Below are 15,700 nucleotides of genomic sequence, written 5' to 3'. Positions count from 1 at the left end.
GGTAGAAATCACGTTTTGAAATAAATAATTTTTCTCATTAAATAAAAAACATATATTATTAATTTTCATTTGAGTAGGAACTTTTTCAATTTTCCAATTTTCTCCCCCTCTATATAGTTAGTGTGATGTAATTAAAGGTGAATGCGAGTTCTAATGTCGGTATACTTGTAAAATTAGTAGCACTGAATTGAAGCTGTGCGAGCACATCGAATCGTAATTTTCAAGATAATGGCCTCCTTTTATTCTTGCCGAGAGGTGATATAAATAAATTTCTGGAAGCTCGCACACACTGTAAGCGTAACTTTATAGAGTGAGAATGAAAATATTTTCCACTTGATATAATAATAAAAAAAATCTGTGGCAATATTTTTTTACTTCTTTTTAAATTTTTCAAAATTACGAAATATGTTAGATAATATTTTAAAGTATTCTTAAAAATAGAAGGTTATATATTCAATTATTTCAACCTAAATGGAATGTTCCTGATCGATTTACTAAACATCCAAGGAAGTTAACAATAAAGCGCTTGATAAAGTTACCATTATCCTTAACTGAAAGTGAATGGTTAGTTTTCGCCCCTAATGAGATTGTAGAGTTTGGTGTTTAAATGCGGTAGATTTCAGATATATAGAAACAGTGGTTTTGAAACAGACTTTAACTTGGAATTTTCAATGAGAGCAAAAATAATACAAAACCACAAAGTGCTCCCGTTGTAAAGCTTTTGCACGACAAAGAATAGAAATTTATTAAATCCCAGAAACATACATGAACAAAGGAAATGTAGTTCTGCAAATTGCAATTTCACTTTATTGAGTTTGAATTGTATTTTTAACCTCATATTCCACAAGGATTTGATTTTATTTCTTGCCCGTGCAAATACGAACAATTTCGATAAAGGCGACAACGACGACGACGACGACCGAACCTTTTTGAAACAAATAATAAAATATTGACAGGTTTCAAAGCCACTTTAAGATATATCATTTTTCAATTTTTTTTTTATCAAAAAGGAATTGATAATAAATATATATCATGTAGAATCCGTTAATTTAAAAAAAAAAAACTGAAATGTAAATCATTTTTTAAAAAACGTTTTCTTCTTCTTTTTCGTGAAGACCTGGCAATATCCAGTACAAAGGCCGAAAACTTCGATATTACAGAGTTTCGTCTAGACGGCATTCCTGGAGGGAAAAGAAATCTCCCTCATTCCAGGTTATATGTATGTAGAAAAAAAAAAAAAGAAGAATTGCTTGTATATAAAAAAGCACTTCACTTTAAATTCCGTTTTTTTATTTTAGGATAGACTTAGAATTTTACGTGCAAGGAAAAGTTTAATTACATCTCTTTTTACAAGTTCAAGGTCTTAAAAAAAAAAAAAAAAAGATTTCGAAAAATAATAGAGTGCGGTGTCAAGGAAAAATTTTCTTTTCCCTTTGGAAATTTATATACGTACGTGTATTACATCAATTAACCGCAGATGTGGAATTTGTGGTATCCCTGTGTTGGTATTTTTTGTCTGAAATAATAAAGGCCGTTTTCTCGTTAGCTCCCTCTATATAGTAAAGTACTTGGGGCGAGTCTTATTACGATTGACGAGCCTCTGAATTGACCTCGTAGTCTCAAGGTGTATGCTTTCATAAATTTTCTATACCAAAAATATTTTTGCGAGAGGAAAAAATTTATCATCTATAATATTTCCGTGAGTTTGAATATTGAATAAATCTAAATTATTTAAATCGAATTTTCTCTTTTTTTTATAAGTCCTTGAATTTGTGTGAAATTCTTTTGCTTCATTATTATATAGAATTTTGCCGAGTTGTGATTATTTCAAGCAAAAGTGCGTTTAAGATTTTGTCATATATTTCTTCACGTTCTTTTTTTTTGTAAGAAATATAATTTAAATGTAAGATTTCGCATTTTTACGTAAAAATACATTTGCGAATCAAAGATAAAATTGCTTCTGATCATATAACAGAAGCTTATATATAGGATTTCTAGAGAAATATTATTTGAAGTGAAAATAAACCCTTGTAGAAGCAGTTGAATTGAGATTATATAATCTATATTGATATCAAAAGAGATTGCTTTTTGTTATTCGTTTCTGCTTTCATTCAAACTAGAAACATTTAGAAAAATATTGAAATAATTTAATAAATGAAGAGCTTTATTCAAAAATTGTTTGGTGTAAAGAAAAGATGTATGTACTTGAAGAGAGGAAACATTTAACAAACTGTTAGCCTTTTTTTCAATCTGCGGATGCGGTTAAATTTTTTTTACCATTTTGTTTTCGCACATGTGTGATTTTGCTATTTCAAAGTAGAGGAGGATGGCTTTTCAAATATTTACAATCGAGCATTGACGGATTTACACACTTGGCGTTTAGGCAAAGCACGTGTGCGAAAAGGTTACTGCACGGGCAATCGTTTGGTGTCTCTGGTTGTATAGATACGTGCGCTTTTTACCTATATAATATATACTGAAGAATGTGAAATCGAAAGAATTCTGAATACAAGGCACAAAGTGTGCTCTGACTGTTCATCAGAAAGGTATACTTATTTTATGAGAGAAAGAGAGAAAATTTAAATATCCATTACGAAGATAATTTCCATAGAGAAAGAATTTTCATTGCTCATTATATTCTTAACTTCTGCGTAACTCAAGATTTGATTTTACATCTTCAATAAAACAAAAAAAATGGAGAATTGTAGGATTCTAAAAAAGTCCCAGGTTTTTAGATTGTAGTCTCAATTTCTTTGATTGTTTAAAAATTCAAAAATGTTTTATTATAATTACAGAAAGCAGCAAGGATCATCAGGATGAGAATAACAAGAAAACATTACACCATTGACATGGACCCCATGTTTATATAAATAACCTCTGATGGGTAGTGTTAGTGCTTCCATAAATGAAAGAAGCGGATCGAACCCCAATCATCAAACAGACTCTGTGACCCCACGAAACGACAAACATTTCAACCCTCGGAGGATGCAACTACAACAATGGATGACGTAACGTTTTCCAAAGTCATATTACCCAAAGGATGCTAATACCCTAATCATCAAAGGAATTAAGAAGCTTCCCAAGTAAGAAAGGACGAACCCCTAATCATCGTATTTTTAAAATCTTCATAGGAGAAGAAAATCATTTGATTACGTGTATAGTGTGAAAGTCTTCCTAGAGAAAATCATTGGTTTAGTGTTGTGATCAAGTGTTGAAAGTGTTAATCGAAAGGTTTGAAAATCTTCTTAGAATGAGAAAATGTGTTGTGATCAAGTGTTGGAAAGGTTTGAAAATCTTCTTACGAGAAAATGTGTTGTGATAAGAAAGTGAAGTCAACAAATTTAAATAGGTCAATAAAAGTGTTTAGTGTGTGAAAATTAAATTCAGTGAAAAATATTGTGAAATTATTTTCAAGAAAGTTTTGTGTGTTAAAGAAAAATTACACATTGTACCATGGGAAAGAGATAAATCTGCAACAGAAGGAAGTAGCCGCTGCAGAGTCATTGCTACATCAAAATGATTATATATCTACAATCGGTGAGTGTTTTTCATACATAATTTTACCATAAAAATTAATATTACGTGAATTTATAAAAAAGATGATAATCATTTTTCAAGAATTGTGTATAAACAAGCTTTTTTGCGCGCTTCGCGAAAGTATATAAATATAAAGTCTTCTTTAATATATACTTTCTTCTAGAGTTTCGAATATAGAAGTTATAAAAGACACTATACAGACTTGCTTTTCATTCTATATAGAAATTCTCATTTAAAGAATCTGTAGAATATATAAGATATAAAGCAAAAACGTTAAATGGGCCCTTCTAGACTTTTTCAAGTTTATCTCTCCAGACTTCATTCGTATAACTAATTAATAAAAAAAAAACTGTTATATTGCCTTTGAATAAACCAAATGCTTTTCTGTAACGATCCCAAGAAGTATTTGTGTAGAGAACATCAGGTAATAAATTTATTACGATGAAATTTACAAAACAGGTTATTAGTAAACATATTTCGCGTTATCAAAGGATACTGCTGCTAGGTAATATCAGACCAATATATTTAGGTACTATGTGGTTTACTTAGTATGGAACATTAATGTTTTATTATTATTATTATTATTATTATTATTATTATTATTTTATTATTAAAAATTATTAAAAATTATTAATAGGAAATTAATTTTTTTTAATCAATCTTTTGTAAAGCATATAAAACAACTGTTTCTGTAAAGAAACATTTTTTTTGGGGCTTTTTTTCACAATAAAGTATACACGCGATACAGTATGACTCATCGTAGGTACTAAAGTCTATCAGAAACTCGATCTTCGCACTACTCACGTACCTGCTTGTGCGAGTTTGCTTGCCAATAAAACAAATTTTTTAACAACTTATAATCTTTCCTGTTGGTTATGGTTATTTACTGTATATGCATAATTTTAGAAAAAATGTTTATTATATTGATTAAAATCTTTATTTTCTTAAATATTATAGTAAATTTTATTTTCAATTTTCATTTTTTATAAGATGTATCTTGATCAATAATAAGTATACAACTCGCTAGAATCTATAAAAAGTATGACAGAAAATATATATAAAAAGTATATAACAAAATGTGAACTAAACTAAGAAGGTCACAAAAATGTAGGAATAAAAATGTTATTGGAGCTTTGAGATATCCTTTAAAAGTTTAAGAGCCTCTGTCTCTTAAGTCATGTAGGTGTAGTAACTTTTCAAGTAGCTCGATAAATTCTATACGTAACTTCTTGTACAAGTATACATATATATGTTTTATGATATTGTTATTTATGATATATATTCTTATAGAAAGAGGGAAGATTAAATTTTTTTTGATATTTATAAATTATAAAAAATATTAATTTTTTTTTAAATTTAATTAAATGATGATTGGAAAAGCTTTGAAAAGAATATTTAAAAGATGCTTTTTTTATTTAAATAATAATAAATTTTTTTTTTTATAAAATGAATAACATCACTTTTCCGGGGTCAGGAAAACTAAAATAAACGTGTTCTAGTTGAAAGACATGTAACCATAAAGGCATTATATGCAACATTACGTATTTTATGGGGCGAACAAGCTAAAGGTTACGGAACGATACACGTACACTTTATCCTACTCATAACGCAGATTATACTTGAATTTTTTCTGTTTTGTTTTTTGTGGGTTAATTTTTTCATATAGAATTTTACTAAAATTTATATTATAATTAAAATAAAATTTTCTTATTTTTCTTCCATTGTTGTCTAATTTTGTCTAAATCGAGTTTTTTCGGGTATACAATTTTTTTATAATAGAAGATTTTAATTCAATAGAATAAATTAATTCGTGAATATTTGCGATAATCAAAAATTCAATTAAAAACAGTTAAGCGATATGATTGTGCGGTTAATCGAAGGGTGCGCAGGAGATTATATTATAACGAAAGAAGTTTGCAGCAATGTGTATGTGAATTGTATATAGCTAGCAACGACGTGTATAAATTCATTCATTCATTCATTTGCTTGAAAATCACGAGGCCGTCCTGGTTGAATTTAAAATGTGATTAAAAGAGTTTTGCTACGAATTCCGCGCATATATGAACAGAAAGCGACAAAAAAAAAAAAAAAAAAAACGCTTAGGAAAAAAATTAAAAAAACATAGAATCAGTTTTAAAAAAATTTATCAATTTTCAGGATTTATAATTAAACATTTAAAAACATTTGTATACACTGTTAATAAAGTTAAAAATTCTTTAACGAGCGCAATTTTTCTATACTATTATATTTACATCCTGCTGGCGAGTAAAACATTTTCTTGTAAATTGGGACAGATTTATGTCAACTTGCACAAGTTTTATTCCATTTTAATTTAATGAACAGCTTTTAGTCTAATAACGACTCATTCTTAATCTTTAGTTTTAATGATATGTTTTTCGCAATTTGAGTGGTTACTGTAATTTTTTCGTAAGTTAAATAATTTCTAGTATTAAAATATATAGAAAGTGAGGTCTTATTCATTTTCTAATGAATAAAAAGGAAATGTATTTTTTGGGGATTTTCTTGTTTAAGAGGGAAATTAGTTTTATTTTCTGAAACAGTATAAGGGGGATTTTGTGTTGGCATGACTCTTTGTGTCGTTAAATGTTTTTCGTGTGGTCTACATCGTTGCAAGAGCTTTTTATTTTTCTTACATTTCACGCGTTTACTGAAAGCGCATAACGATTTCTTTTTCTCTCTCGGCAAAAAAGTTTCTTCTCTTTCTTATAAACATTTTCAAGTGTTGTAACAAATTACCTATTCAAGGATTTCTGTTGTGGCAATTATGTAGGCACAATTTGACCAGTTTTCCGTGTTAATAATATTCCACACCAATTCAAAAAGTAAATTTTTTACATTAAAAAAAAAACACATTATTTTAAAATGGAATGAGGCTACGTTTTTCTAGAAAAAAATAGTTGAGAAAAATTAAAAGATCATGAAATAGGAACAAGATTTTTTTCCTCTGCAAAAAAGAAATATAAAATATTTTGTGCTAAATGTTGCCAGTAGAAAATTCTATTGTAGTAGTTTATTGAAATGAAAATTTTCTCTTATTACTTGTTTCCTTGAGAATTGTAGAATAAATACAACCATTCGCATGACACGAGCAATCTCGACTCTTATATTATTTCTTTCTGGCGCGAGAGCAAAAAAAAAAAAGAAGACGAGTAAATAAAGGCACGCAATTTCATTTTCTTTTTCGCGAAAATACGCAAAATGGATTCTCATATAGCGTTAGAGATAAAAGACACACTGCGAGGGTAAAAAAAAGTATTTGAAGATTCGAATAATACAGTAAATTGTCTTTAAAAATCGATCGAATAAAAATGTACTTCACTTTTTAGATAATAGATTATTATTTATTAAATTATTTAAAAAAAAAATAAATTGAGCACTTTAAATGATGCTAAATTCAATAAATGCCAGTCGATCGTATAAGCATTCAATATCGTGATTTAATCTTCACAAAAGAAAAAAAAATGAAGCATAAGGATGTTGAGCACCAATTAGCAGAAAGATGAAGGTGAACACAACTAAAAGAAAACACTGGGTGTTATAGGGAGAAGGAATAAGACAAGGAATATAATTGAATCGCTCGAAGGGGAAGTTATACGTTGACTTTTTTTTTAACTAGGAGCAAGTTATATCATAAACCGAGTTATCTGACTGTAATCTTGTTATCCTGGATATAGTAAACGCGAAGCTTTAGAAAATATCTCGTTTTTCTTTTTTTTAAATTACTTTCCAAATTAGTGGAAGATTAAAGAATGAAAAACTGCCTTCTGAATCACTTCAACAAAAATTGATCAAAATTTAATTTCTAAAAAGAAGAAAAATAATTTAATAATAATAATATAATAATAATATACATATATTACAAATATACATTTAGAAATGCGTTAGTTTTAGCAACGAATTTTGAATCAGAAATTCTTTTCAAAAAAAGAATAAGGGGAAAAAAATTTGTTCCTTAAAACTTTACATTTTTAAAAGAGTTATAAAAGTACTATAAAGTACTTACACAGAGTTCACATAGATACTTGTCTCGTTGTCAAATAATGATCTCAGTCATTAGGCGTGAAAGGTATATATATCGGAAAAAGTTTCTGCAGTCGTAGGTGCCGGCACACGTTAAAAATGGAATTTTCAAAGCACATTGGACTGTTAGTACTGTGTGAGAGTTGAACGGAAGTGAGAGTAAATGTACTATCTTCTCAGCAACGTGGTCAGGAAGTGTGACAGAGATATATATTTTTTCTTATCACATTTTCTTCCTGAGCATCAATTATAATATCAGGATGTGTAACTGGGTCGTTTTTTCTTCCTCTTTTAATTAAAATGAATTTTTTTAAAAGATACATATATATAAAACAATATTTAATCGATTTAGAATTTATTTTTCTATAATTTTTATCTCTTCCTTTAAAAAAGAAAAGAATCTTTTTCTTAACCATGTCAAAGTGAAATAAAGTTTTCAGACGTATTTTCCAGTTGAATGTTACGTTTTTCTTTTTTATCGAAGAAAAATTCAAAAGAGAAAACTGCCTGTCAATATAAAGGAGAAATCTGAATTCTTACAGATTTGAAGTTGTTGAAATAGCAGATTTTAATATTAGCCTTAAATGGGATTTATATTTGAAAATGTCATTTTTATAAACAGCCTCCTTTTTTTATTATTTTCGTTTATAAAACTTTCGTTGAAAGAAAATAAAAATTTTAGAGAAGGGAATATTTAATTTTATTATAATGAAAAAAAGTAAAATACACACAGATCTCTCTATTTCCGTGCGACTATCCCGAATAAATATCGAATACTTTCTGCACACCTGTGCGAAGATCGATTCACTAACAATAAGAAGATAAAGAGCATTAGTGCGATGGTGCAACTGAGAGGATAATCTCTTGAATCTATCTATAAATAATATTAATGGTAATAGGGTCGTAATAAATAATTTACATTTGCACCAAATATGTTTGGATTCTGCGCAATAGTTTTTTTTTTAATTTATATTTTTTATCTCATTGCGAAAATTATTTCCTTATAATAATTAATTTTAAAATCCTGTTTTAAAATCTATTAATACACATCTTCATTGCAAAGTTGTTTCTTATTATAAATATTCATTTAATTACAAGAAGAAAAAGAAGAAGAAGAAAAAAAATTCTTTTTTTGACAAATTACGTAAACGAGTTTCTCTGAAAGCAGTATTTCCCTCGAATTTATTTCAATTGATTTTTTAACAGCTTTTCTACTTCCTACGCAGATTCCTGCGAGTATAGGAGGAAATTATTATCGGCACCATTCTCAATGCCGCAGATTTAGCTATGTATGTAGAAGGCGCTATTAGCGCTTGAGCCAACTGGTTGATCCTGTAAGTTTCACATTTGTGGCTGAAAAGTTAAGCGGATTAGGGACTCGGAAAGGATTGCACTGTCGTTTATGTATGCTCAAATATATACATGTGTAAATCTACTTGAATATATTCTACATTCAAATATATATATAGGTGCGGTTTCTTTTCTATTTTTATTCTCAACTAAAATTTTATTCAAAATAATTTTTCGACAAGTATTTGGGTTACTTACCAACTATATTTTAAAAAGGATTACTTTTCTTATAATCTCAGAAAACATTAAAATTCGTTGCAGTTACTCGTTAAGTTTTTAGGTTATATGAGAATGTAAAATTTTTTTTTTTTTATGACTTTACGAGTCATGCAAGTCTGCAGTGATAAGTACATCTCTTTCATGTTCGCCCTGCAGCTTCTAAAAATGACCACTTCACCCAAGTTCTGACGTGCTTCATATCAAAAGCTAAAAAAAGCGACTGCTTTCAGAAAATCTACTTATTTGTCACGTATTATATCTTCTTTCCGTGTATACATTTAATACTTTCCACACATCTCTTTTTTTACGATTAAATTCAAATAAAGATAAAATATAATTTATATTTTCATCATAAAAGAGAAGCATATGCGGAGATAAAATATTACCCTCTTTTGATTTTAATATTTTTCACCAAATTTTATCTTTTAAATAACTATATTATCTTGCTGCATAAATTAAGTTTTCCTGAATAAAATCCAGTTTTTCTACTGTCAGGATATCTTCAGTTTCTAATCATCAATGATAAGAATAGATTATTTGTATACTTAAAAATTGTTTTTTAAGGAGCTTCTTGTAAAAATACTATCACAAAGTATTTTTATATAAAAATTTGGATACTTTTAGTATTATCAATTTAATACTTTCCAAGTATTTTTATTCCAAAAATAATAATCTACAAATTTCTCTTACATCTTCAATATAATGAATTTGTCAAGTAGGTAAAGAGTAGAGTGATAATAAGGTCCTTCGTTATGTCAAGTGAAATTTAATAAGACTTTGTTAGAAATTTTTAAGATCCTTTCTCGACTGAAATGAATAAAAAAAAAAAAGATTGTTAAATTTTTTCGATAATTTTCTTTTGGCGATAGAAGCTCTTTTGTATTTTAAATATAAAGATTAAAGCAACACATCTGTTACGAAAAACGTTTGTAGAAAAAAAAATGCATCTCTCTTTTTTGCATGAGGCTGTTTTAAAAAGTTTGATACTAAAAAGCGTTGTTGTCAACTAGGAAGGGAATTGCAACAGAGAGGGTTTCATTTAAGGCAAAGGGTGGCAAACGACCTGCAACTCGATGACGTTGGCAGACACATGTCGATAAGAGAGCAATCTAAAGCTCCATTCACAACGAACAAAAATCCCCCATCAATGGCATTTATTTACAGAAAAAAAAGTTAACAGATTTTTATTCACTAGAGTTTTTTTTGTTAGATTTGAAAAAACATATTGGCGACAATAAAATTAAAATAATATATATATAGGATGGTAAATCTAAGTTGCGATTAAAGCAGAGAGCTTAGAAACAAGTTTATATATAGAGTACAAGGATGATTCAACGTAAAACTTGGTAACAGGTGGAATAAGGGTTGTACCTCTCGACCAGAAAGCGGAAAATGCAAACTCTAGAATTGTTGTCATCTGGCATTGTTTCCACACAGGCATGCCAACTATATAGAAACCTCTCTCCCTTAGAACAAAGCGGTTTTCACAGATCTGCCAACAGCGAATGTACAATTATACATAGATATAGAGAATCTAAATTCTCCTCTAAGAAGCTTTAATTAACGAAGGAAATACCACCATTTGCATATATAATATATATATATATAGAAATCTAAATCTTTAAAGATAAGACTAATGCGACAATTTGGCATCGAATTTCTAGTTTGATCTTTCTTTGAACCTTTTTTTTTGGGGGGGGGGGAAAGTTTAAAGAATGTAGTAGGAAGTTTCATTTCGAAGAAAATTACGCGTTCAGAAAAGTTTTATAAAGGCGGGCAGGGCGACCGAATAAAGTGAAGGTAAATTCAAGAGGGTTTGGGAAAATCCTTGTATAACTTTAGAGGAATGACTCTTTCGAGGAAATTTGAGGAACATAGATTGTAAGAAAAGGATTCAAAAGCATGAACGCCTTTGTTCATGTCATTACATGAAATAATTATTAACATCACGGTTGACGGACATAAAGACAAGGAGCGTTCGTTTCAGTTCCGGTGATTGTTCTTTGGCTTATTAAACAAGAAGACGTCTATTAATGCTATTTAGGTTCAAAGTCAATGTTGAATTAAAAATATTATTTACTTTTCTACAATTTTTTTTTTTTTTTGATAAAAAAATAAAAGCCAATGGCTTTCTAGAATATTTATAATAATCTTATGAGGATAAAAAGTAATAGCTTATTGGCGCCTTTATTTTCCCATATATCTGGTTGTGATTGAACGGCAGGTCCATCTCGTGAATTTTGATAACCACATATACACACTAAAAAAAAAAAACGATTTTGCGTGAAACGTGGACAGAAACACTTCGCATTATGGAGATATTCTGAGAAGTGTGGTATTTCGTTGGAAATCGTCTTTGGGTAAAGCCTTGGGCTTCGAAAGGGTCGTTTCGAGACAATCTTTTTTTTTTATTACTTCTGAATTCAAAATGCAATATCAAGCTAATTTGCGTAATATAAGAAGCTTCTCCACCCACCCACACAATATTAAACGTCAACGAAAACTGGTCTCTTCTCGTGGTATATATCAATAATTCGATTTACGGTAATATTCCTTTCGCTATAGGGGGAAAGAGATACGTGCGGCTATCTCGATTTAATCTAATCTCTCTTGAAAACTCATATCCACTATACTCTAAAAGCTTGAAAATTTAACAACTCAATTTTAATACATATACAAGACAAAATTACCCCAGATAATTAAAAATTAACTCTTCTATTTTTGTAGACATAAAGTTTTTTTTATTTGATTCATCTATATGTTATATATGAATTCTCTCAAGAAATTTTGAAAGAGGAAAAGTAGTAAAACTTTTAGGAACTCTCTTTTTTTTTGAGAGAGAGAAAAGAAGAAAAAATAAGGTTCATATTGGTTTTTTCTCAAACACATACAGTCTGTTCATATGACAGAAGCGCACAGTTCCTCGGTGTAAAGTGGCGTGAAGGTTAAAGGTTCGTGCCATGAATTTTAGATGTTCATGTTCTTGGACCTCCATCTCCCCTTTTTCCGTTTTACTTCCACTCTGGTGTAAAGTAAAGATAAGTCACCAAGTTCAATTTGTTTAATTTGAATAATTTAGTTTTTTTTCCCTTCTGTGTTTTTTCATATATTTAACTTTTAATCTCAACGAAAATTTCTAATGCTAAATAAATGATGAGAAATGTATCATATCAATTTTCTCATATCTCGTACCGCAAAAAAAATTCTAAACCGATTTTTTCTGTCTAAAAAAGAAGGGGAATTTAGAAATTTTTTTTGATACATTTTGACGTATATTTCTGGTTCTGTATAGGTAATTGAAAAACATTTGTCAGGTGCTAATAACTCAGTAGACAACACTTACCAGTACAGAATAGTCGATCTAATTCCCATGTGTTTCTGAAAACAGAAAACAGACATTTTATTAGTTCATTTCTCATACTTTCGCAATGCTCGCTCGCACTCTTAGAAAGGGAAATTTTTTTTCAACAAATAGAATATAAAAATAGTTAATTCCAAATATTGAAAATAGATTCGAAAAAGGAAGAAAGAAATAAAAATTTATAAGGTAAATTAAATATAATTTTAAATACAAAGATTCTTTTTATGTAATATAAGTGAAATTTCACTTATTTAGATAGAGAGTATAATTATTTGAGTAAAAGTACAGAGAGGATTCTATGTTCCGTTATAGATATACTTTCTCGATAGAATCTCGAGTATTCTGATATTTCTGAATCGCAGCAGTCTTCCTATTCCGGAAATGAATCTCTGATTTTGTAGATCAAAGTTCGCAAACTCGATATTTCAGGTTCCAGTCATATGTATAAACTTGTTTAATCGTTTGAGGTGGAAAATTATTTATTCAAAACATATTTAAAAGATTAAAAACACCATGTATGTATCTTGTAATTGTAAATTTATATCTTTAAACTTTCTTATATTTAAATAATTTAATTCAAGAATTTATTAATTGAATTGTTTATTTATTTATTTCAATTTGTATAATTTAATTTTTAATGAAATTGAAAGTAAATAAATTAGTATATATACTTTTATGTATAACTGATTTAATGTAAGAGGATAGGGATTATATATATTATAACAAGAAATATATATCTTGGGATCAAAAGGTTTAGGGACGACATAAATATGGTGTCACTTCGTCATTATTATATTACATTGTGAAGTAAATTTCGTGAATCTGCAAAGTGGGGTTTTGAGAGCATAAATTTACCTTAACTCGCAGTTTAAACTTTACCCTCGCGTATACATATACTTAAAAAAATTTATTTAGTTTCAAATAAACATTATTAAATTTATTGAAACCAAAAAATTGTTATTTAAACCAAAAAATTGTTTTGAAATTTTTATTTTCGAAGCAAGTACAAGATTATTTTGAATGAAATAAATTTTTTTCATATATGCGAAACCATGGAATTCGTCAATGCCTATCCAACATGATAGGGCGCACCTCAGGCACTTTTCATGTTTCCTCACGAGCCAAATGACATGCATAAAAGCACCATTACAAAATGCTTTCACGTTCTTTTCGAATAGAGATCTTTAAAAGCATTCAACGATAAAATTATTTTTATATCGAATACCTCGAAGTAAAGTGTATTCGCAATTATTTCCCAAAACAAAAACCTCTACGTAAATTATTGAAATTTTAATCAAGACATTAATTTAGAAAGATATATTTTAATTTTTGACATTATTTCTGTGGTATAGTGAAATTAATGCTGGAAATTAAAAAAAAAAAAAAAAAAAAAAAAACGAAAGATGACACTAGACAGTTGTATGTGTAATATAAGAAGAGTAGAAAACTCGTTGACTCACTGAGAATCATGCGTCATTCAGCTTAACAAGATGAGTATTATTTCGCAGACATGAAATAATATCTTGCTAGATCGAGTTGCCGACGACGCTAATTGCATTCGTTTATTGTAGGTACGTTTTAAAAAAAAAGAGAAAAAAAAACCCCAGGGCCAATTATGAGTGTTGAATTCTGCCTCTTCCTCTCGTTTCATTCTTTCACGAATCGATAAGTTGAGAATCGATTAATTCGTAAAACGGCGAGCCTGCGACAGTGGCTCCAATATATATACATATGTAGAAACTATGGTGGTAATTAGACTGATTTATTATTTTAATTGCCTGCCTTAATTATCGTGTTAATCATTCATCGACACGGTCGCGCCTGTTTCAAATGGCTCAATGAGAAATAAAAGTAGAACTTATTAATAAATTTGAACTCAATTTATTATTCTCATATCTTGTGAGTATTTTTAAATTTTCCCCAACTTGGTATTTTCTTAAATAAATAATACAATTTTTGGTAATAGGGTGAAGACAAAAAGTTCGGTAATATTATTAATTTAAAATAGTTGGTGTAACCTTCGACCATTGGAAAAAAGATAAGTTTACTATTATATGTATATATATCAAGAGGGTTATTGCACCGGATGTCTCGAACTCTTGAATGTCGCAAATGTATGCAATATGTACAATGTGCGTGAATTACTTGCACACGCACATCCGATCATTAGACTTCGGGGTTTGTACGTCACATATGCGTGCAACATGTTTCCATGATGATGATGATTTTCCTAAAAGCGATACTTATGTCTTTGTCGCAAATATTTGTTATGTAATTGTTTTAAAAATTTTTCTAGAATAATTCTTAATATAAAAAAAATGAATAAATAGAACACTTGTGAGATTTAAGAATACGCGAAAGTCGTGAGTAGTTTGTCACAATATTATTTTTCAAACATAATTATGTTAATAGTCTCTTTATCTAGGAATACAATACTTGCGCGTGATAATTAACTCTTAACTATGAAAGCAGATATTATTTCATTGTTGGATATACAATTCTCCTGTTGTCTTTATATGAATCGCCATTGTTGAACAACACCAATTAAGAGATGATCTTATTTGAGAAAAATTTTTTAATTAGAAATATTATTATTTTTCTACTCATCAAATTTATTATTCTAAATTATTTTAAATTCTAAAAATTGTTACTCTAAAAAGGATTGATATTCCATAATTTTATATAGGAAAATTATATATCCTGGGAGATTGAATTCAAGGTTCAATATTGTTTATTAATAAACAGAAGGCGGGCGCCATAAAAAGGTGTTAAGGACAACGACATATGACAGTAGTTGAGAATTTCTTAATAATATATATATATGTATATATAAAATTGCAGTCATGACAGACGGGAAATGAGGAAATCTTATTTAAAATACCGTTTCCAGAATTAACCTTGACGCCTCTCAAATAAACCATACGTCATTATCCACACGCGTATAACGGGTGCGAAATAAGCGTGGGTCTGAGAATTCCAAAACTATAATCTTTTATCACTTTTTCTCTATTTTATTCCACCTTGTTTCGCTGTATATTTTATCGAGCAATGAAAAAAAAGAAATATAAGCAAAATGCGATTTATATATTAGAAATTATCACCAGATAAAAGTGAATAAAAAATTTAAGAAACGGAATTAAAAATATCGGAATATCTAAATAATTAACTATGCGAAGAAGGAAGATTTTAACT

The 15,700-nt window shown here is 28.8% G+C and overlaps 1 protein-coding gene and 1 long non-coding RNA gene across 4 annotated transcripts in view; one reads left to right on the top strand and one right to left on the bottom strand.

The window, feature by feature from the left end:
* Window positions 1-15,700, bottom strand: part of LOC127282752 (ankyrin repeat domain-containing protein 50) — a 56,443-nt gene that overhangs the window by 25,394 nt on the left and 15,349 nt on the right. For all 3 annotated transcript variants that reach the window (XM_051307226.1, XM_051307224.1, XM_051307225.1), the window contains exon 2: window positions 12,491-12,525. The gene's annotated coding sequence lies outside the window, so the exon portion shown is untranslated. The remainder of the gene's footprint in view (window positions 1-12,490; window positions 12,526-15,700) is intronic.
* The window catches only part of LOC127282765 (uncharacterized), a 49,022-nt gene that overhangs the window by 26,749 nt on the left and 6,573 nt on the right, over window positions 1-15,700 (top strand). Inside the window, exon 4 of the long non-coding RNA XR_007843243.1 lies at window positions 2,796-3,537. This is a non-coding gene — a long non-coding RNA (uncharacterized LOC127282765). The remainder of the gene's footprint in view (window positions 1-2,795; window positions 3,538-15,700) is intronic.

Source organism: Leptopilina boulardi, unplaced genomic scaffold (genome assembly GCF_019393585.1).
Source record: "Leptopilina boulardi isolate dan_hultmark-lab unplaced genomic scaffold, ZJU_Lbou_2.1 LbouV2_302, whole genome shotgun sequence".
NCBI lineage: Eukaryota > Metazoa > Arthropoda > Insecta > Hymenoptera > Figitidae > Leptopilina > Leptopilina boulardi.
This window is presented reverse-complemented; position numbering and strand designations above follow the sequence as displayed.